General features: G+C 51.7%; 1 pseudogene across 1 annotated transcript; it reads right to left on the bottom strand.

Annotated features, from left to right (window-relative positions):
- LOC147095677 (major histocompatibility complex class I-related protein 1-like) lies at positions 1 to 26,887 on the bottom strand (annotated as a pseudogene). The gene is made up of 3 exons (XR_015074815.1): positions 26,595 to 26,887; positions 1,384 to 1,644; positions 1 to 300 (listed from the first exon to the last, which is right to left on the bottom strand). The product of XR_015074815.1 is annotated as a major histocompatibility complex class I-related protein 1-like (transcript).

The raw sequence follows: 26,887 nt of genomic DNA, 5'->3' as shown, positions 1-26,887 counted from the left end.
ACCGTCTCTCAGTCCCCCCTCACTCACCGACTCTCAGTTCCTGCTGCCCGTACTGCAGGTATTTCCTCAGCCATTCGATACACTCCGCCTCCAGGTAATGCTTCAAGCTTTGATTGCTGTCCGTCTTCTGGTCCCACTTGTTCGTGAAGGTCTCGCCTCATGATACCGGAGTGACCCACACCATGTTGTCCTTGTCGAAGCTGATGAAGTCTCGCCCATCCCAGCCCCTCTGGAGAAACCCGCTTGTGGTCCCATCGGCCCTCAGGTCACAGCGAATCATCTCCTGGTACATGTGGATCCCTGTCAATCAAACACACACACAGCCAATCAGACCCTGTCCCACTGGGTGACCGCCCCACCGTCCCTCAGCTCACAGCTGGTCATACACACCTGGGAAGGAGGCAGTATTTAAAGGGACCCCCATCCCTCGGTTCCTGATCTGCGTACTTAAAGGACCCCGGTTCCCTATTTGTATATTTAAAGGACCCCGCTTCCTTAATTGTGTGTTTAAAGGACACCGATTCCCGATCTCTGTATTTAAAGGATCCTGGTTCCTGATCTCTGTATTTAAAGGACCCCCCGTTCCCAGTCTGTGTATTTAAATGATCCCGGATCCTGATCTGCGTATTTAAAGGACCCCGGATCCTGATCTGTGTATTTAAAGGACCCCGGTTCCTGATCTGCTTTTTTAAAGGACCCCGGTTCCCGATTTGTATATTTAAAGGACCCCGCTTTCTTAATTGTGTATTTAAAGGACCCCGATTCCCGATCTCTGTATTTAAAGGATCCCGGTTCCTGATCTGTGTATTTAAAGGACCCCGGATCCTGATCTGCGTATTTAAAGGACCCCGGATCCTGATCTGCGTATTTAAAGGACCCCGGATCCTGATCTGTGTATTTAAATGATCCAGGCTCCTGATCTGTATATTTAAAGGACCCGGGTTCCTGATCTGATTATTTAAAGGACCCCGGTTCCCGATCTCTGTATTTAAAGGATCCCGGTTCACGATCTGTGTATTTAAAGGACCCTGGTTCCTGATCTGTGTATTTAAAGGACCCTGGTTCCCGATCTTTGTATTTAAAGGACCCCGATTCCTGATCTGTGTATTTAAAGGACCCCGGTTCCTGATCTGTGTATTTAAAGGACCCCCGGTTCCCGATTTGTGTATTTAAAGGACCCCAGTTCCTGATCTGTGTATTTAAAGGCCTGATGTGAGGCCGCTCCCCATTGGTTACTGACCCTGGTCTGGGAGGTAGAGTGCCACTTTTCCCAGGGGCCCTGGCTCCTACAGCCCGCTCCACTTCACAGCATGCTCACCATTCCCACCGACCACCCTCAACCCAGGGAAAGAGCCCGGCCACAGTGGGAGGGCGAGGACTCACCGCTCGACTGGTTGGTCCGGGTCATGAGCATCTGAAGAATGATTTGATGAAACACCTCCCGCTCCCGTGCGAGTTGAAGTTTCCGCTTCCAGTACTCGGGCCCCTCGCTCTCCACCATCCACTGCTCCCGCGGGATCAACTCCTTCCGATCGCTGTCGTACATAATAAACTGGACCTCGTCCACATAACCGACACCAACAAACTGCGGCAGACCGGGAATCGGAGTTGTGGAGGTAAAGAAATGCCGGAGAGAGTGAGAGTCTGAAACACAGAGAGACAGACATCAGGGCATGAACCCCAAAACACCAACACCACACACACACAGACACACACACAGACACACACACAGACACACATCAGAGCATGAACCCCAAAACACCAACTCCACCCCCCCACACACACAGACATCAGGGCATGAGCCCCAAAACACCAACCCCACACACACACAGACATCAGGTCATGAACCCCAAAACACCAACCCCCTCCCCACCACACAGACATCAGGGCACAAACCCCAAAACACCAACTCTACACACATACACAGACAGACATCAGGGCAAGAACCCCAAAAGACCAATCCCACACACACACATACATCAGAGGCTGAACCCCTAAACACCAACCCCCCACACACACACACATCAGGGCAAGAACCCCAAAACACCAACCCCACACACGCAGACATCAAGACATGAACCCCAAAACACCAACCGCACACACACATACATCAGGGCATGAGCCCCAAAAAACCAACACCCCCTCCCCCACACACAGAGACATCAGGGCATGAGCCCCAAAACACCAACCCTAGATACACACACAGACATCAGGGCATGAACACCAACCCCAGACACACACAGACATCAGGGCATGAACCCCAAAACACCAACCCCACACACACACAGACATCAGGGAATGAACCCCAAAACACCAACCCCACACACACACAGACATCAGGGAATGAACCCCAAAACACCAACCCCACACACGCACAGACATCAGGGCATGAACCCCAAAACACCAACCCCACACACACAGACATCAGGGCATGAACCCCAAAACACCAACCCCACACACACACACATCAGGGCATGAACCCCAAAACACCAACCCCACACACACAGACATCAGGGCATGAACCCCAAAACACCAACCCCACACACACAGACATCAGGGCATGAACCCCAAAACACCAACCCCACACACACACAGACATCAGGGCATGAACCCCAAAACACCAACCCCACTCACACACAGACATCGGGGCAAGAACCTCAAAACACCAACCCCACACACACAGACATCAGGGCACGAACTCCAAAACAGCAACCCCACACACACAGACATCAGGGCATGAACCCCAAAACACCAACCCCACACACACATCAGGGAATGAACCCCAAAACACCAACCCCACACACACACAGACATCAGGGCATGAACCCCAAAACACCAACCCCACACACACAGACATCAGGGCATGAACCCCAAAACACCAACCCCACACACACAGACATCAGGGCATGAACCCCAAAACACCAACCCCACACACACAGACATCAGGGCATGAACCCCAAAACACCAACCCCACAAACACACAGACATCGGGGCAAGAACCCTAAAACACCAACCCCACACACACACAGACATCAGGGCATGAACCCCAAAACACCAACCCCACACACACAGACATCAGGGCATGAACCCCAAAACACCAACCCCACACACACAGACATCAGGGCATGAACCCCAAAACACCAACCCCACACACACAGACATCAGGGCATGAACCCCAAAACACCAACCCCACACACACACAGACATCGGGGCAAGAACCCTAAAACACCAACCCCACACACACACAGACATCAGGGCATGAACCCCAAAACACCAACCCCACACACACAGACATCAGGGCATGAACCCCAAAACACCAACCCCACACACACAGACATCAGGGCATGAACCCCAAAACACCAACCCCACACACACAGACATCAGGGCATGAACCCCAAAACACCAACCCCACACACACAGACATCAGGGCATGAACCCCAAAACACCAACCCCACACACACACAGACATCAGGGCATGAACCCCAAAACACCAACCCCACACACACAGACATCAGGGCACGAACTCCAATACACCAACCCCACACACACAGACATCAGGGCATGAACCCCAAAACACCAACCCACACAGACACAGACATCAGGGAATGAGCCACAAAATACCAACCTCACACACAAACACAGATATCAGGACATGAACCCCAAAACACCAATCCCACACACACACACAAACATCAGGGCAAGAAAGCAAAAACACCAACCCCACACACACAGAGATCAGGGCATGAACCCCAAAACACCAACCCATACACACACACAGACATCGGGGCAAGAACCCCAAAATACCAACCCCACACACACACAGACATCAGGGCATGAACCCCAAAACACCAATCCCACACACACACAGACATCAGGACATGAACCCCAAAACACCAACCCCACACACACACAGACATCAGGGCATGAACCCCAAAACACCAACCCCACACACACAGAGACATCAGGGCATGAACCCCAAAACACCAACCCCCACACACACACAGACATCAGGGCATGAACCCCAAAACACCAACCCCCCACACACAGACATCAGGGCATGAACCCCAAAACACCAACCCCCACACACACACAGACATCAGGGCATGAACCCCAAAACACCAACCCCACACAGACATCAGGACATGAACCCCAAAACACCAACCGCACACGCACACAGACATCAGGGCATGAACCCCAAAATACCAACCTCACACATACACAGACATCAGGGCATGAACCCCAAAACACCAACCCCACACACACAGACATCAGGGCATGAACCCCAAAACACCAACCCCACACAGACATCAGGACATGAACCCCAAAACACCAACCGCACACGCACACAGACATCAGGGCATGAACCCCAAAATACCAAACCCACTCACAAACAGACACCAGGGCATGAATCCCAAAGCACCAGTCACACACACACACAGACATCAGAGCATGAATCCCAAAATACCAACCTCACACATACACAGACATCAGGGCATGAACCCCAAAACACCAACCCCACACACACAGACATCAGGGCATGAACCCCAAAACACCAACCCCACACAGACATCAGGACATGAACCCCAAAACACCAACCGCACACGCACACAGACATCAGGGCATGAACCCCAAAATACCAAACCCACTCACAAACAGACACCAGGGCATGAATCCCAAAGCACCAGTCACACACACACACAGACATCAGAGCATGAATCCCAAAATACCAACCTCACACATACACAGACATCAGGGCATGAACCCCAAAACACCAACCCCACACACACAGACATCAGGGCATGAACCCCAAAAAACAAACCCCCCCTCCCCCACACACAGAGACATCAGGGCATGAGCCCCAAAACACCAACCCTAGATACACAGACATCAGGGCATGAACACCAACCCCAGACACACACAGACATCAGGACATGAACCCCAAAACACCAACCACGCACACACACACACAGACATCAGGGAATGAACCCCAAAACACAAACCCCACACACACAGACATCAGGGCAGGAACCCCAAAACACCAACCTCACACACAAACACAGATATCAGGACATAAACCCCAAAACACCAACCCCACACACAAACACAGACATCAGGACATGAACCCCAAAATACCAACCCCACACACACAGACATCAGGGCATGAACCCTAAAACACCAACCCCACACACACACAGACATCAGGGCACGAACCCCAAAACACCAACCCATACACACAAAGACATCGGGGCATGAACCCCAAAACACCAACCCATACACACACACAGACATCAGGGCAAGAACCCCAAAACACCAACCGCACACACACATACATCAGGGCATGAGCCCCAAAAAACCAACACCACTCACACAGACATCAGGGCATGAACCCCAAAACACCAACCTCACACACACTCACAGACATCAGGTAATGAACCCCAAAACATCAACCCCACACACACAGACATCAGGGCAGGAACCCCAAAACACCAAACCCACACACACAGACATCAGGGCAGGAACCCCAAAACACCAAGCCCACACACACAGACATCAGGGCATGAACCACAAAATACCAACCCCACACACACAGACATCAGGGCAGGAACCCCAAAACACCAAACCCACACACACAGACATCAGGGCATGAACCCCAAAATACCAACCCCCCCACACACAGAGACATCAGGGCATTAACCCCAAAACACCAACCTCACACACAAACACAGATATCAGGACATGAACCCCAAAACACCAACCCATACACACTCACAGACATCGGGTCAAGAACCCCAAAACACTAACCCCAAACACACAGACATCAGGGCATGAAACCCAAAACACCAAACCCTCACACACACACACACATACATCAGGGCATGAGCCCCAAAAAACCAACCCCCCCTCCCCACACACAGAGACATCACCGCATAAACCCCAAAACACCAACCGCACACACACATACATCAGGGCATGAGCCCCAAAACACCAACCCTAGATACACAGACATCAGGGCATGAACACCAACCCCAGATACACACAGACATCAGGACATGAACCCCAAAACACCAACCACGCACACACACACACAGACATCAGGGCAGGAAACCCCAAAACACCAACTCCACACACAAACACAGACATCAGGACATGATCCCCAAAATACCAACCTCACACACAAACACAGACATCAGGACATGAACCCCAAAACACCAACCACGCACACACACACACAGACATCAGGGCATGAACCCCAAAACACCAACCCCACACACACACAGACATGAACCCCAAAACACCAACCCCGCACGCACACAGATATCAGGGCATGAACCCCAAAACACCAACCCCACACGCACACAGACATCAGGACATGAACCCCAAAATACCAAACCCACTCACACAGACATCAGGGCATGAACCCCAAAACACCAACCCCACACACACAGACATCAGGGCATGAACTCCAAAATACCAACCTCACACACAAACACAGACATCAGGACATGAACCCCAAAACACCAACCCCACACACACAGGCATAAGCGCATGAACCCCAAAACACCAAACCCACTCACACACAGACATCAGGGCATGAGCCCCAAAATACCAACCCCACACACACAGACATCAGGGCATGAACCGCAAAACACCAACTCCACGCACACACCCACACACACAGAGACATCAGGGCATTAACCCCAAAACACCAACCTCACACACAAACACAGATATCAGGACATGAACCCCAAAACACCAACCCCACACACAAACACAGATATCAGGACATGAACCCCAAAATACCAAACCCACTCACACACAGACACCAGGGCATGAACCCCAAAATACCAACCTCACACACACAGACATCAGGGCATGAACCCCAAAACACCAACCCCACACACACAGACATCAGGGCATGAACCGCAAAACACCAACCCCACACTCACAGACATCAGGACAAGAACCCCAAAACACCAAAACCTCACACACACACATACATCAGGGCATGAGCCCCAAAAAACCAACACCCCCTCCCCCACACACAGAGACATCAGCGCATGAACCCCAAAACACCAACCGCACACACACATACATCAGGGCATGAGCCCCAAAACACCAACCCTAGATACACAGACATCAGGGCATGAACACCAGCCCCAGACACACACAGACATCAGGACATGAACCCCAAAACAGCAACCACGCACACACACACAGACATCAGGACATGAACCCCAAAAAACAAAACCCACTCACACACAGACATCAGGGCATGAACCCCAAAATACCAACCACACATACACAGACATCAGGGCATGAACCCCCAAACACCAACTCATACACACAAAGACATCGGGGCAAGAACCCCAAAACACCAACCTCACACACACACACAGACATCAGGGCATGAACCCCAAAACACCAACCCCACACACACAGAGACATCGGGGCAAGAACCCCAAAACACCAACCCCCACACACACAGACATCAGGGCATGAACCCCAAAACACCAACCCCACACAAACACAGATATCAGGACATGAACCCAAAAATACCAACCCCACATGCACACAGATATCAGGGCATGAACCCCAAAACACCAACCCCACACAGACATCAGGACATGAACCCCAAAACACCAACCGCACACGCACACAGACATCAGGACATGAACCCCAAAATACCAACCCACTCACAAACAGACACCAGGGCATGAATCCCAAAGCACCAGTCACACACACACACAGACATCAGAGCATGAATCCCAAAATACCAACCTCACACATACACAGACATCAGGGCATGAACCCCAAAACACCAACCCCACACACACAGACATCAGGGCATGAGCCCCAAAACACCAACCCTAGATACACAGACATCAGGGCATGAACACCAACCCCAGACACACACAGACATCAGGACATGAACCCCAAAACACCAACCCCACACACAAACACAGACATCAGGACATGAACCCCAAAATACCAACCCCACACACACAGACATCAGGGCATGAACCCTAAAACACCAACCCCACACACACACAGACATCAGGGCACGAACCCCAAAACACCAACCCATACACACAAAGACATCGGGGCATGAACCCCAAAACACCAACCCATACACACACACAGACATCAGGGCAAGAACCCCAAAACACCAACCGCACACACACATACATCAGGGCATGAGCCCCAAAAAACCAACACCACTCACACAGACATCAGGGCATGAACCCCAAAACACCAACCTCACACACACTCACAGACATCAGGTAATGAACCCCAAAACATCAACCCCACACACACAGACATCAGGGCAGGAACCCCAAAACACCAAACCCACACACACAGACATCAGGGCAGGAACCCCAAAACACCAAGCCCACACACACAGACATCAGGGCATGAACCACAAAATACCAACCCCACACACACAGACATCAGGGCAGGAACCCCAAAACACCAAACCCACACACACAGACATCAGGGCATGAACCCCAAAATACCAACCCCCCCACACACAGAGACATCAGGGCATTAACCCCAAAACACCAACCTCACACACAAACACAGATATCAGGACATGAACCCCAAAACACCAACCCATACACACTCACAGACATCGGGTCAAGAACCCCAAAACACTAACCCCAAACACACAGACATCAGGGCATGAAACCCAAAACACCAAACCCTCACACACACACACACATACATCAGGGCATGAGCCCCAAAAAACCAACCCCCCCTCCCCACACACAGAGACATCACCGCATAAACCCCAAAACACCAACCGCACACACACATACATCAGGGCATGAGCCCCAAAACACCAACCCTAGATACACAGACATCAGGGCATGAACACCAACCCCAGATACACACAGACATCAGGACATGAACCCCAAAACACCAACCACGCACACACACACACAGACATCAGGGCAGGAAACCCCAAAACACCAACTCCACACACAAACACAGACATCAGGACATGATCCCCAAAATACCAACCTCACACACAAACACAGACATCAGGACATGAACCCCAAAACACCAACCACGCACACACACACACAGACATCAGGGCATGAACCCCAAAACACCAACCCCACACACACACAGACATGAACCCCAAAACACCAACCCCGCACGCACACAGATATCAGGGCACGAACCCCAAAACACCAACCCCACACGCACACAGACATCAGGACATGAACCCCAAAACATCAACCTCACACACACAGACATCAGGGCACGAACCCCAAAATACCAAACCCACTCACACAGACATCAGGGCATGAACCCCAAAACACCAACCCCACACACACAGACATCAGGGCATGAACTCCAAAATACCAACCTCACACACAAACACAGACATCAGGACATGAACCCCAAAACACCAACCCCACACACACAGGCATAAGCGCATGAACCCCAAAACACCAAACCCACTCACACACAGACATCAGGGCATGAGCCCCAAAATACCAACCCCACACACACAGACATCAGGGCATGAACCGCAAAACACCAACTCCACGCACACACCCACACACACAGAGACATCAGGGCATTAACCCCAAAACACCAACCTCACACACAAACACAGATATCAGGACATGAACCCCAAAACACCAACCCCACACACAAACACAGATATCAGGACATGAACCCCAAAATACCAAACCCACTCACACACAGACACCAGGGCATGAACCCCAAAATACCAACCTCACACACACAGACATCAGGGCATGAACCCCAAAACACCAACCCCACACACACAGACATCAGGGCATGAACCGCAAAACACCAACCCCACACTCACAGACATCAGGACAAGAACCCCAAAACACCAAAACCTCACACACACACATACATCAGGGCATGAGCCCCAAAAAACCAACACCCCCTCCCCCACACACAGAGACATCAGCGCATGAACCCCAAAACACCAACCGCACACACACATACATCAGGGCATGAGCCCCAAAACACCAACCCTAGATACACAGACATCAGGGCATGAACACCAGCCCCAGACACACACAGACATCAGGACATGAACCCCAAAACAGCAACCACGCACACACACACAGACATCAGGACATGAACCCCAAAAAACAAAACCCACTCACACACAGACATCAGGGCATGAACCCCAAAATACCAACCACACATACACAGACATCAGGGCATGAACCCCCAAACACCAACTCATACACACAAAGACATCGGGGCAAGAACCCCAAAACACCAACCTCACACACACACACAGACATCAGGGCATGAACCCCAAAACACCAACCCAACACACACAGAGACATCGGGGCAAGAACCCCAAAACACCAACCCCCACACACACAGACATCAGGGCATGAACCCCAAAACACCAACCCCACACAAACACAGATATCAGGACATGAACCCAAAAATACCAACCCCACATGCACACAGATATCAGGGCATGAACCCCAAAACACCAACCCCACACAGACATCAGGACATGAACCCCAAAACACCAACCGCACACGCACACAGACATCAGGACATGAACCCCAAAATACCAACCCACTCACAAACAGACACCAGGGCATGAATCCCAAAGCACCAGTCACACACACACACAGACATCAGAGCATGAATCCCAAAATACCAACCTCACACATACACAGACATCAGGGCATGAACCCCAAAACACCAACCCCACACACACAGACATCAGGGCATGAGCCCCAAAACACCAACCCTAGATACACAGACATCAGGGCATGAACACCAACCCCAGACACACACAGACATCAGGACATGAACCCCAAAACACCAACCATGCACACACACACACACAGACATCAGGGAATGAACCCCAAAACACAAACCCCACACACACAGACATCAGGGCAGGAACCCCAAAACACCAACCTCACACACAAACACAGATATCAGGACATAAACCCCAAAACACCAACCCCACACACAAACACAGACATCAGGACATGAACCCCAAAATACCAACCCCACACACACAGACATCAGGGCATGAACCCTAAAACACCAACCCCACACACACAGACATCAGGGCACGAACCCCAAAACACCAACCCATACACACAAAGACATCAGGGCAAGAACCCCAAAATACCAACCCCACACACACAGACATTAGGGCATGAACCCCAAAACACCAACCCCCCACACACACAGACATCAAGACATGAACCCCAAAACAACACACACACACAGAAATCAGGTCATGAAACCCAAAACACCAACCCCCCACACACACAGACATCAGGGCAAGAACCCCAAAACACCAACCCCCCACACACACAGACATCAAGACATGAACCCCAAAACACCAACCGCACACACACATACATCAGGGCATGAGCCCCAAAAAACCAACACCACTCACACAGACATCAGGGCATGAACCCCAAAACACAAACCCCACAGACATCAGGGCATGAACCCCAAAACACCAACCCCACCCACACAGAAATCAGGGCAGGAACCCCAAAACACCAACCACACACACACACACAGACATCAGGACATGGACCTCAATACACCAACCACACACACTCACAGACATCAGGTAATGAACCCCAAAACATCAACCCCACACACACATATAAGCAGGACATGAACCCCAAAACACCAAACCCCACCACACACACACACAGACAACAGGAGATGAACCCCAAAACACCAAACTCACAAACATACACAGACATCAGGACATGAACCCTAAAACCCCAACTGCACACATACACACACACACATCAGGGCATGAACCCCAAAACACCAACCCCACACACACATCGGGGCAAGAACCCCAAAACACCAACCCCACACACACAGACATCAGGGCATGAACCCCAAAACACCAACCCCACACACACAGACATCAGGGAATGAACCACAAAATACCAACACCCCCACACACAGAGACATCAGGGCATTAACCCCAAAATACCAACCCCCCACACACAGAGACATCAGGGCATTAACCCCAAAATACCAACCCCCCCACACACAGAGACATCAGGGCATTAACCCCAAAACACCAACCCCCCCACACACAGAGACATCAGGGCATTAACCCCAAAACACCAACCTCACACACAAACACAGATATCAGGACATGAACCCCAAAACACCAACCCCACACACAAACACAGACATCAGGACATGAACCCCAAAACACCAACCCATACACACTCACAGACATCGGGTCAAGAACCCCAAAACACTAACCCCAAACACACAGACATCAGGGCATGAACCCCAAAACACCAAACCCTCACACACACACACACATACATCAGGGCATGAGCCCCAAAAAACCAACCCCCCCTCCCCACACACAGAGACATCACCACATAAACCCCAAAACACCAACCGCACACACACATACATCAGGGCATGAGCCCCAAAACACCAACCCTAGATACACAGACATCAGGGCATGAACACCAACCCCAGATACACACAGACATCAGGACATGATCCCCAAAATACCAACCTCACACACACACACAGACATCAGGGCAGGAAACCCCAAAACACCAACTCCACACACGAACACAGACATCAGGACATGATCCCCAAAATACCAACCTCACACACAAACACAGACATCAGGACATGATCCCCAAAATACCAACCTCACACACACACAGACATCAGGACATGAACCCCAAAACACCAACCACGCACACACACACACAGACATCAGGGCATGAACCCCAAAACACCAACCCCACACACACACAGACATGAACCCCAAAACACCAACCCCACACGCACACAGATATCAGGGCACGAACCCCAAAACACCAACCCCACACGCACACAGACATCAGGACATGAACCCCAAAACACCAACCTCACACACACAGACATCAGGGCACGAACCCCAAAATACCAAACCCACTCACACAGACATCAGGGCATGAACCCCAAAACACCAACCCCACACACACAGACATCAGGGCATGAACTCCAAAATACCAACCTCACACACAAACACAGACATCAGGACATGAACCCCAAAACACCAACCCCACACACACAGACATAAGCGCATGAACCCCAAAACACCAAACCCACTCACACACAGACATCAGGGCATGAGCCCCAAAATACCAACCCCACACACACAGACATCAGGGCATGAACCGCAAAACACCAACTCCACGCACACACCCACACACACAGAGGCATCAGGGCATTAACCCCAAAACACCAACCTCACACACAAACACAGACATCAGGACATGAACCCCAAAACACCAAACCCACTCACACACAGACATCAGGGCATGAACCCCAAAATACCAACACCACACACACAGACATCAGGGCATGAACCGCAAAACACCAACTCCACACACACACACACACACACACACACAGAGACATCAGGGCATTAACCGCAAAACACCAACCTCACACACAAACACAGATATCAGGACATGAACCCCAAAACACCAACCCCACACACAAACACAGATATCAGGACATGAACCCCAAAATACCAAACCCACTCACACACAGACACCAGGGCATGAACCCCAAAATACCAACCTCACACACACAGACATCAGGGCATGAACCGCAAAACACCAACCCCACACACACAGACATCAGGGCATGAACCCCAAAACACCAAAACCTCACACACACACACACATACATCAGGGCATGAGCCCCAAAAAACCAACCCCCCCTCCCCACACACAGAGACATCACCACATAAACCCCAAAACACCAACCGCACACACACATACATCAGGGCATGAGCCCCAAAACACCAACCCTAGATACACAGACATCAGGGCATGAACACCAACCCCAGATACACACAGACATCAGGACATGATCCCCAAAATACCAACCTCACACACAAACACAGACATCAGGGCAGGAAACCCCAAAACACCAACTCCACACACGAACACAGACATCAGGACATGATCCCCAAAATACCAACCTCACACACAAACACAGACATCAGGACATGATCCCCAAAATACCAACCTCACACACACACAGACATCAGGACATGAACCCCAAAACACCAACCACGCACACACACACACAGACATCAGGGCATGAACCCCAAAACACCAACCCCACACACACACAGACATGAACCCCAAAACACCAACCCCACACGCACACAGATATCAGGGCACGAACCCCAAAACACCAACCCCACACGCACACAGACATCAGGACATGAACCCCAAAACACCAACCTCACACACACAGACATCAGGGCACGAACCCCAAAATACCAAACCCACTCACACAGACATCAGGGCATGAACCCCAAAACACCAACCCCACACACACAGACATCAGGGCATGAACTCCAAAATACCAACCTCACACACAAACACAGACATCAGGACATGAACCCCAAAACACCAACCCCACACACACAGACATAAGCGCATGAACCCCAAAACACCAAACCCACTCACACACAGACATCAGGGCATGAGCCCCAAAATACCAACCCCACACACACAGACATCAGGGCATGAACCGCAAAACACCAACTCCACGCACACACCCACACACACAGAGGCATCAGGGCATTAACCCCAAAACACCAACCTCACACACAAACACAGACATCAGGACATGAACCCCAAAACACCAAACCCACTCACACACAGACATCAGGGCATGAACCCCAAAATACCAACACCACACACACAGACATCAGGGCATGAACCGCAAAACACCAACTCCACACACACACAGACACACACACACACAGAGACATCAGGGCATTAACCGCAAAACACCAACCTCACACACAAACACAGATATCAGGACATGAACCCCAAAACACCAACCCCACACACAAACACAGATATCAGGACATGAACCCCAAAATACCAAACCCACTCACACACAGACACCAGGGCATGAACCCCAAAATACCAACCTCACACACACAGACATCAGGGCATGAACCGCAAAACACCAACCCCACACACACAGACACCAGGGCATGAACCCCAAAACACCAACCCCACACACACAGACATCAGGGCATGAACCGCAAAACACCAACCCCACACACACAGACATCAGGACAAGAACCCCAAAACCCCAAAACCTCACACACACACATACATCAGGGCATGAGCCCCAAAAAACCAACCCCCCCTCCCCCACACACAGAGACATCAGCGCATGAACCCCAAAACACCAACCGCACACACACATACATCAGGGCATGAGCCCCAAAACACCAACCCTAGATACACAGACATCAGGGCATGAACACCAGCCCCAGACACACACAGACATCAGGACATGAACCCCAAAACACCAACCACGCACACACACACAGACATCAGGACATGAACCCCAAAAAAAAAAACCACTCACACACAGACATCAGGGCATGAACCCCAAAATACCAACCACACATACACAGACATCAGGGCATGAACCCCCAAACACCAACTCATACACACAAAGACATCGGGGCAAGAACCCCAAAACACCAACCCCACACACACAGAGACATCGGGGCAAGAACCCCAAAACACCAACCCCACACACACACAGACATCAGGGCATGAACCCCAAAACACCAACCCCACACACACAGACATCAGGGCATGAACCCCAAAACACCAACCCCACACACACACAGATATCAGGGCATGAACCCCAAAACACCAACCCCACATGCACACAGACATCAGGACATGAACCCCAAAACACCAACCCCACACGCACACATACATCAGGGCATGAACCCCAAAATACCAATCCCACACACACACAGACATCAGAGCATGAATCCCAAAACACCAATCCCACACACGCACAGACATCAGAGCATGAACCTCAAAACACCAACCCCCCCTCCCCCACACACAGAGACATCAGCGCATAAACCCCAAAACACCAACCGCGCAAACACATACATCAGGGCATGAGCCCCAAAACACCAACCCTAGATACACAGACATCAGGGCATGAACACCAACCCCAGTCACACACAGACATCAGGACATGAACCCCAAAATACCAACCTCACACACACAGACATCAGGACATGAAACCCAAAAAACCAAACCCACTCACACACAGACATCAGGGCATGAACCCCAAAATACCAACCTCACACACACACAGACATTAGGGCATGAACCCCTAAACACCAACCCATACACACAAAGACATCGGGGTAAGAACCCCAAAACTCCAACCCCACACACACACAGATATCAGGGCATGAACCCCAAAACACCAACCAAGCACAAACACAGATATCAGGACATGAACCCCAAATACCAACCCCACACACACACAGATATCAGGGCATGAACCCCTAAACACCAACCCCACACACACACAGACATCAGGACATGAACCCCAAAACACCAACCCCACACGCACACATACATCAGGGCATGAACCCCAAAATACCAAACCCACTCACACAGACATCAGGGCATGAACCCCAAAATACCAACCTCACACACACACAGATATCAGGGCATGAAGCCCTAAACACCAACCCCACACACACACAGACATCAGGACATGAACCCCAAAACACCAACCCCACACGCACACATACATCAGGGCATGAACCCCAAAATACCAAACCCACTCACACAGACATCAGGGCATGAACCCCAAAACAACAATCCCACACACACACAGATATCAGGGCATGAACCCCAAAACACCAACCCCACACACACACACACATACATCAGGGCATGAGCCCCAAAAAACCAACCCCCCCCTCCCCCACACACAGAGACATCAGCGCATAAACCCCAAAACACCAACCGCACACACACATACATCAGGGCATGAGCCCCAAAACACCAACCCTAGATACACAGACATCAGGGCATGAACACCAACCCCAGACACACACAGACATCAGGACATGCACACCAAAACACCAACCACGCACACACACACACACACACACATCAGGGCAGGAAACCCCAAAACACCAACCCTACACACACACCGAGACATCAGGGCAGGAACCCCAAAACACCAACCCTACACACACACCGAGACATCAGGGCAGGAACCCCAAAACACCAACTCCACACACACACAGACATCAGGGCATGAACCCCAAAATACCTACCTCACACACAAACACGGATATCAGGACATGAACCCCAAAACACCAACCCCACACACACAGACATCAGGACATGAACCCCAAAAAACCAAACCCACTCAAACACAGACATCAGGGCATGAACCCCAAAACACCAACCCCACACACACACAGACATCAGGGCATGAACCCCAAAACACCAACCCCACACACACACAGACATCAGGGCATGAAACCCCAAACACCAACTGCGCACACACACATACATCAGGGCATGAGCCCCAAAACACCAACCCCCACACACACACACAGACATCAGGACATGAACCCCAAAATACCAACCTCACACACACAGATATCAGGACATGAACCCCAAAACACCAACCCCACACACACAGACATCAGGACATGAACCCCAAAACACCAACCCCACACACAAACACAGACATCAGGACATGAACCCCAAAATACCAACCTCACACACAAACACAGACATCAGGACATGAACCCCAAAACACCAACCCCACACACACACACAGACATCAGGGAATGAACCCCAAAACACCAACCCCACACACACAGACATCAGGGCATGAACCCCAAAACACCAACCCCACACACACACAGACATCAGGGAATGAACCCCAAAACACCAACCCCACACAAACACAGACATCAGGACATGAACCCCAAAACACCAACCCCACACACACACAGACATCAGGGAATGAACCGCAAAACACCAACCCCCCACACACAGACATCAGGACATGAACCCTAAAACACCAAACCCTCACACACACACACGCACATACATCAGGGCATGAGCCCCAAAAAAACAACCACCCCTCCCCCACACACAGAGACATCAGCGCATGAACCCCAAACACCAACCGCACACACACAGACACCAGGGCATGAGCCCCAAAACACCAACCCCAGATACACAGACATCAGGGCATGAACACCAACCCCAGACACACACAGACATCAGGACATGAACCCCAAAACACCAACCACGCACACACACACAGACATCAGGACATGAACCCCAAAACACCAACCCCACACACAGACATCAGGGCATGAACCCCAAAAAACCAAACCCACTCACACACAGACATCAGGGCATGAACCCCAAAATACCAACCCCACACACAGACATCAGGGCATGAACCCCAAAACACCAACCCCCCACACACACAGACATTAGGGCATGAACCCCCAAACACCAACCCATACACACAAAGACATCGGGGCATGAACCACAAAACACCAACCTCACACACACACAGACATCGGGGCAAGAACCCCAAAACACCAACCCCACACACACACAGATATCAGGGCATGAACCCCAAAACACCAACCCAAAAGCACACAGATATCAGGGCATGAACCCCAAAATACCAAACCCACACACACACAGACATCGGGGCAAGAACCCCAAAACACCAACCACGCACAAACACAGATATCAGGACATGAACCCCAAAATACCAACCCCACACACACAGATATCAGGGCATGAACCCCAAAACACCAACCCAAAAGCACACAGACATCAGGGCATGAACCCCAAAATACCAAACCCACACACACACAGACATCAGAGCATGAACCCCAAAACACCAAACCCTCACACACACACATAAATCAGGGCATGAGCCCCAAAAAACCAACCCCCCTCCCCCACACACAGAGACATCAGCGCATGAACCCCAAAACACCAACCGCACACACACATGCATCAGGGCATGAGCCCCAAAACACCAACTCCACACACACAGACATCAGGGCAGGAACCCCAAAACACAAACCTCACACACACACAGACATCAGGACATGAACCCCAAAAAAACAAACCCACTCACACACAGACATCAGGGCATGAACCCAAAAATACCAACCTCACACACACACAGACATCAGGACATGAACCCCAAAAAAACAAACCCACTCACACACAGACATCAGGGCATGTACCCCAAAACACCAACCCCACACACACAGAGGCATCAGGGCGTGAACCCCAAAACACCAATCCCACACACACACACAGACATCAGGGCGAGAAAGCAAAAACACCAACCCCACACACACACAGACTGCAGGGCATGAGCCCCAAAACACCAGCCCCACACACACACAGACATCGGGGCATGAACCCCAAAAACACCAACCCCACACACACACACAGACATCGGGGCATGAACCCCAAAAACACCAACCCCACACATACACAGACATCAGGGATGAACCCCAAAAACACCAACCCCACACACACACAGACATCGGGGCATGAACCCCAAAAACACCAACCCCACACATACACAGACATCAGGGATGAACCCCAAAACACCAACCCCACACACACAGACATCAGGGCATGAACCCCAAAATACCAACCCCACACATACACAGACATCAGGACATGAACCCCAAAACACGAACCCTACACAAAAACACACATCAGGGCATCAACCTCAAAACACCAACCCCACTCACACAGACATCAGGTCATGAACCCCAAAACACCAACCCCACACACACAGACATCAGGGCATGAACCCCAAAAAAACAACCCCCCCACACACAGACATCAGGGCATGAACCCCAAAACACCAACCTCACACACAAACACAGACATCAGGACATGAACCCCAAAACACCAACCCCACACACACAGACATCAGGACATGAACCCCAAAACACCAACCCCACTCACACACAGACATCAGGGCATGAAACCCAAAACACCAACACCCCACACCCAGACATCAGGGCATAAACCCCAAAACACCAACCCCACACACACACACAGACATCAGGGAATGAACTCCAAAACATCAACCCCACACACACACAGATATCAGGACATGAACCCCAAAACACGAACCCTACACAAAAACACACATCAGGGCATGGACCCCAAAACACCAACCCCATTCACACAGACAGCAGGACATGAACCCCAAAACACCAACCCCATTCACACAGACATCAGGACATGAACCCCAAAACACCAACCCTACACACACACACATCAGGGCATGAACCCCAAAACACCAACCCCAAACCCCAGCCCGACAGACAGACAGACAGAGAGAGACATCCAGGGCCCCTGATCTTCCATCCCAACCCCCGACAGTACTCCTGGCGAGTCCCTTGCCCTGCAATCTCCCTCCCCGATCCCCCACGAACACTGATCAGGGACTCCGAGGCCCACCCGTTCCTCCTCCAGACCCCTGCGATCCAGCCCCATCCCTTACGTGTAACTTGGAGCACTAACTGCGCGGCCTCCTCCTGAGGTGCCATCTACAGTGCACTGGGGTCTGAGGCCAAGAATCCGCGGGCTTCTCAGACCTCAGCATTTGATCGCGGGTTGTTAACACAGTGTTGGGGCGGGGGCTCCCAAAGTTAACCCCCAGACACGTGTATATCTCAGTTTGCTGACGACACTAAGTCAGGCGGCCCAGTAAATTGTGTAGACAGGGGCAGCAAGTTGCAAAGGGTCATTGACAGAGTAAGTGAGCGGGCAAAACTGTGGCAGATGGACTTCAATGTGGGCAGTGAGAGCTCATCCACTTTGGAGCTAAGGAAGATCAATCTGAATATATTCCACATGGAGAAACCATTAAAAGCCAGTGGACGAGTACAAGAAGGATCGGGAAAAGCTCATGGAATGTTGGCCTTAATCTCGAGGGCTGGAATACAAGGGGTGGGCGTTCTGTTACAGCTGGGCCGAGCTCTGGTTAAACCCCATCTGGAGCACGGTGTTCAGATCTGGGCATCGCAGCTCAGGAAAGAGAAACTGGCCTTGGAGGCACCCAGCGCAGATTTGCCAGAATGATACCGGGGCTTAGAGGGTTCAATTATGGGGACAGGTTGAATAGACTAGGCTTGTATTCCCTTGAGTCTAGAAGATTGAGGGGGATCTAATCAAGGTGTTTAAAGTGTTACAAGGATCTGATAGAATCAATACGGGGAAACTAGTGCCTCTGGTGGGTGAATCAAGAACGAGGGGACAGAATCTTAAAATTAGAGCCAGACCGCTCAGTAGCGAAATCAGGAATCACTGTTACACACAAAGGGTAGTGGAAATCTGGAACTGTCTGCCCCAAAAGGCTGTGCATGCTGGGGCTCAATTGGAGCTTTCAAAACTACGAGCGATGGTTGTTAGGTAAGGATATCAGGAATATGGAGCAAAGGCAGGGAAATGTAGATAAGATACAAATCAACCAGGATCTAATTGAATGGCGGAACAGGCTCGAGGGGTTGAATGCTCTCCTGCTGCTCCTGTGGTCCACTCTCTCCACTCCCCAGCCCACTGCCCCTGTCCCTCACTCCCCGTCATGGTTTCTCTCTCTCTCCAGCCCCAGTACACAGCCTGGCACTACCCCTCACACACCCCATTACTCACTGACCGAGGGTTAATGCCCAGTACCCAGCCTGGCACTGAGACCCTCTCACACCCCATTACTCACTGACCGAGGGTTAATTCCCAGTACCCAGCCTGGCACTGCCCCTCTCACACCCCATTACCCACTGACCGTGGGTTAATGCCCAGTACCCAGCCTGGCACTGCCCCTCTCACACCCCATTACTCACTGACCGAGGGTTAATGCCCAGTACCCAGCCTGGCACTGCCCCTCTCACACCCCATTACCCACTGACCGAGGGTTAATTCCCAGTACCCAGCCTGGCACTGCCCCTCTCACACCCCATTACTCACTGACCGAGGGTTAATTCCCAGTACCCAGCCTGGCACTGCCCCTCTCACACCCCATTACTCACTGACCGAGGGTTAATGCCCAGTACCCAGCCTGGCACTGCCCCTCTCACACCCCATTACCCACTGACCGTGGGTTAATGCCCAGTACCCAGCCTCGCACTGAGACCCTCTCACACCCCATTACTCACTGACCGAGGGTTAATGCCCAGTACCCAGCCTGGCACTGCCCCCTTGTGATGAAATATGCCTTCATCAGACCTGCTTGTGTTTTACCTGCTTGTATTGTGTGAACCACACCCTTTTGTTCCTATTGTGTGTATTGGCTACGCCCCTGTCTTTTGCCATATAAAGGTCTCAGGAGCTGTATGAGTCACTCACTACCAGATGAACTCGATGTGGGAAGACCTGCTATGCTGCTATGTTCTTAGTGATTAAAAGCCTTTAGTTGAATCCTTTAAAATCCTTGTCTTTGAGTTATTGAAGGCACATCAATCTTAATCACTGAAACAACAAGATGGATCGACTCCTGAAACCAGAGCGCTTGGATCTGGACCCCCATGCCTCAGACGCAGCCACACAGTTCGGACACTGGTTCCAATGCTTCGAATTTTTCATTGCAAACTCATCCACTGCCATAGCCGCAGCCGAAACCGCTACCGGAGACATGAAACTGGGAATCCTGCGAAACTGGGTGAGCCATCGGGTCTCCCCTCTCATCCAAGATGCCACCAGCTACGAGGATGCCTGCACCATCCTGAAGGCCCACTACGCACGGCCAATAAACGTGGTGTACGCCAGGCATCTTCTGACTACTCGCACGCAGCGGCATGGTGAGTCACTAGAGGACTTTATACTAAACCTAAAAGTACTGGGCAGAGACTGTAACTGTAAGGTCGTGTCTGCCATCGTGTACACGGAGGAGCTGATTCGAGACTCCCTTATTGCGGGCCTCAGTTCAAACTATATTCGGCAGAGACTGTTTGAAAAGGAGGGACTGGACTTAAAACAGGCTATAGATATAGCGCGATCACTGGATATGGCCCAGAGGAACTCTGAATCCTGTTCCCCAGGCCACGCGGCCCACTCCGCCTCGTGCGCGCCGTGGGGGCCGCCATCTTGGAAGCCATCTTCACCTCCCAGGTCTCAGGCCAGCCCAGCACCATCGGAGCCCCAGCCTCCACCCAGGAGCCCCACTACTGCCGCGATGCATCGGGGCCCGAAATGCTACTTCTGCGGTCAGGACAAACACTCCAGGCATCTGTGCCCAGCGAAGGGCACCACCTGTTCTAAATGCGGGAAGAAAGGACACTTCAGCAAAGTCTGCAGAGGGAACCCCGCCTCCAACTCCACCACTGCCGCGTGTGCGCCATGGGAGCGGCCATCTTGGAAGCCATCTTGTCCACCCTCATGGAGTCCACCATCTTGCCCCGACTACACGGACCTCCAGGACCCACTGGTGGCCTCGATCACAGTGGATCAATCCAGGCCACATCCGTTGTCTAAATCGATGATGGACATAGAGGTAAACGGGAACAAGGTTAAATGCTTGATTGACTGTGGGAGCACCGAAAGCTTTATTCATCCTAGCCTGGTAAAACGACTTTCTCTAACGATAGTCCCCACACAGGGCAAAATCGCCATGGCCGATAAGACTCATACCTCAAAAATTATAGGTTTCTGCGCGGTTATGTTGTCGGTGAAAGGCACTGATTACAGAGATTTTAAACTGTTGATAATGCCAGATCTCTGTGTGAGCATGATCTTGGGTCTGGACTTCCAGTGCCACCACCAAAGTATCACGCTTACCTATGGTGGGTCCCAGCCGCCCCTCACAGTGTGCGGTCTGGCTACCCTGAAGGTCAAGCCGCCCTCTCTGTTCGCCAACCTCGCACCCAACTGCCGACCCATAGCGACCAAGAGTAGGCGGTACAGCTGGGAGGATAGACGGTTCATTGCGTCGGAAGTAGAAAGACTCAAGCGGGAGGGTATCATCGAATGCAGTACCAGCCCGTGGCGTGCCCAGGTAGTAGTAGTTAAAGGTAGCGAAAAGAAGCGGATGGTGATAGATTCTAGCCAGACGGTTAATCTATACATCCAGCTAGACACCTACCCTCTGCCCCACATAGCGGATATGGTTAACCAAATCGCGCAATACCGGGTGTTTTCCACCATTGCCCTAAAATCGGCATACCACCAGCTCCCCATTAGGCCGGAGGACCGTCCATACACCGCCTTCGAGGCAAACGGACGTCTCTACCACTTCCTCAGAGTCCCCTTTGGGGTAACGAACGGGGTCTCGGTCTTCCAGCGGGAGATGGACCGCATGGTCGATGAGAACCAGTTAACAGCCACCTACCCATACCTAGACAACGTCACCATCTGCGGCCACGACCAGCAAGACCACGACTCGAACCTCGCGAGATTTCTGAAAACCGCCCTCAGACTCAATCTCACCTACAACGAGGATAAGTGTGTCTTTAGCACCACGCGCCTCTGTATCCTGGGCTGCGTGGTGGAAAACGGGGAAATCGGCCCGGACCCCGACCGATTGCGCCCCCTACAGGAGCTACCCCTACCAAACACTCCCAAGGCCCTGAAAAGGTGCCTGGGGTTCTTCTCCTATTACGCCCAATGGGTCCCCAATTATTCCGACAAGGCCCGTCCCCTCCTGAAATCAACGTCCTTCCCGCTCACAGCCGAGGCCCACGCCGCCTTCAACAGCATTAAACACGACATTGAGAAGGCCGCGGTGCGGGCAGTGGACAAAAACATCCCTTTCCAGGTCGAAAGCGATGCGTCCGACTTCGCTTTAGCAGCCACCCTCAACCAGGATGGGCGGCCCGTAGCCTTTTTCTCAAGAACCCTCCAAGGGCCCGAGATCAGACACTCCTCGGTAGAGAAGGAGGCCCAGGCCATAGTGGAGGCAGTGCGGCACTGGAGGCACTACCTAGCCGGCAAACGCTTCACCCTGCTTACCGACCAGCGGTCGGTAGCCTTCATGTTTAACAACAAACAGAGGGGGAAGATCAAGAACGACAAAATTCTCAGGTGGCGGATCGAACTCTCCACGTTTGAGTACGGCATAATATATAGGCCGGGGGCCCTCAATGAATCCCCCAATGCCCTATCACGAGGGATGTGTGCGAGCATCCAGGGGGACAGGCTACAGGGCCTCCACAATGGCCTCTGCCACCCGGGGGTCACCCGGCTATTCCACTTTATAAAATCCCGTAACCTGCCCTATTCCATCGAGGAGGTCCGGTCTATGACCAGGGACTGCCGCACCTGTGCGGAATGCAAGCCCCGTTTTTTCAGACCCGACCGAGCCCACCTGATCAAAGCTACACGGCCATTCGAGCGCCTGAGCTTAGATTTCAAGGGACCACTCCCCTCCACCGACCGCAATGTGTACTTTCTCAACATTGTGGACGAGTACTCCCACTTCCCATTCGCCTACCCCTGCCCAGATATGACCAGTGCCACGGTCATCAAGTGCCTCGGCAACCTGTTTTGCACGTTCGGCATGCCTAACTACATCCACACTGACAGGGGGGCGTCGTTCATGAGCGATGAACTGCACCAATACCTGCTGTCGAAGGGGATAGCCACGAGTCGGACCACCAGTTATAACCCCCAGGGTAATGGGCAAGTGGAGAGGGAGAACGCGACAGTGTGGAAGGCGGTCACCTTAGCACTAAGGTCTAAAGGCTGCCCCACCTCCCGCTGGCAGGAGGTCCTCCCAGACGTACTCCACTCGATAAGGTCGCTACTGTGTACTGCTACTAATGCCACTCCTCACGAGACGATGTTTGTTTTTCCCCGCAAATCAACCTCAGGAGTATCCCTACCCTCGTGGCTCTCCACCCCAGGGACAGTCCTGTTACGGAAGCATGTGAGGGGCCACAAAACGGATCCCCTCGTGGAGGCAGTACACCTACTCCATGCAAACCCACAGTATGCGTACGTCAAGCACGCCGACGGGCGTGAAGACACCGTGTCCATAAAGGACCTTGCCTCGGCAGGAAGCGACGACGACGACCCATCACCACCACCCCCAGAAGAACCTCCACCATCCCCAGAGGTATCCTCACCACCCCCAGAAGTACCTGCAACACCCCCGGCACATGGGTATGCCCAGGGGGGCACCATGAACTCCCGGTCGGAACCCGAGGTACTGTTGCGACGTTCAGGAAGGACTATCACACCCCCGGACAGACTAAATCTGTAGAAGGGGTGAATGTGATGAAATATGCCTTCATCAGACCTGCTTGTATTTTACCTGCTTGTATTGTGTGAACCACACCCTTTTGTTCCTATTGTGTGTATTGGCTACGCCCCTGTCTTTTGCCATATAAAGGTCTCAGGAGCTGTATGAGTCACTCACTACCAGATGAACTCAATGTGGGAAGACCTGCTATGCTGCTATGTTCTTAGTGATTAAAAGCCTTTAGTTGAATCCTTTAAAATCCTTGTCTTTGAGTTATTGAAGGCACATCACCCCTCACACCCCATTACTCACTGACCGAAGGTTATTGCCCAGTACCCAATCAGGCACTGCCCCTCTCACACCCCATTACTCACTGACCGAGGGTTAATGCCCAGTACCCAGCCTGGCACTGCCCCTCTCACACCCCATTACTCACTGACCGAGGATTAATGCCCAGTACCCAGCCTGGCACTGAGACCTTCTCACACCCCATTACTCACCTGCAGAGACCCCTCCACACAGAAGGGCCAGCACTATCAGTCCAATCATTGTTGTTTCCCTCGACAGGCTGGGAGGAGCAGTTTGCGGACAATCCTTTTCCAAGCGAGCAGCTCTTCTCTGAGCTGTGCTCACTGCAGACCATGTGATTCCTGAGCCCTGCGATGATTCTGTGCCTCACAGTCCGTGAGCTGTACCCTGGGTCTGTGATTCCTGAGCCCTGGGCTCTGAGCCTGTGAGCAGGACCCTGGACTGACTGTGTTAAACCAGCAGATGTTCCTGGGTACTCGCAACC

This window comes from Somniosus microcephalus, unplaced genomic scaffold (genome assembly GCF_052327205.1).
Source record: "Somniosus microcephalus isolate GS21.2 unplaced genomic scaffold, FLI_Smic_1.0 unresolved_chr1, whole genome shotgun sequence".
In the NCBI taxonomy this organism is placed as follows: domain Eukaryota; kingdom Metazoa; phylum Chordata; class Chondrichthyes; order Squaliformes; family Somniosidae; genus Somniosus; species Somniosus microcephalus.
This window is presented reverse-complemented; position numbering and strand designations above follow the sequence as displayed.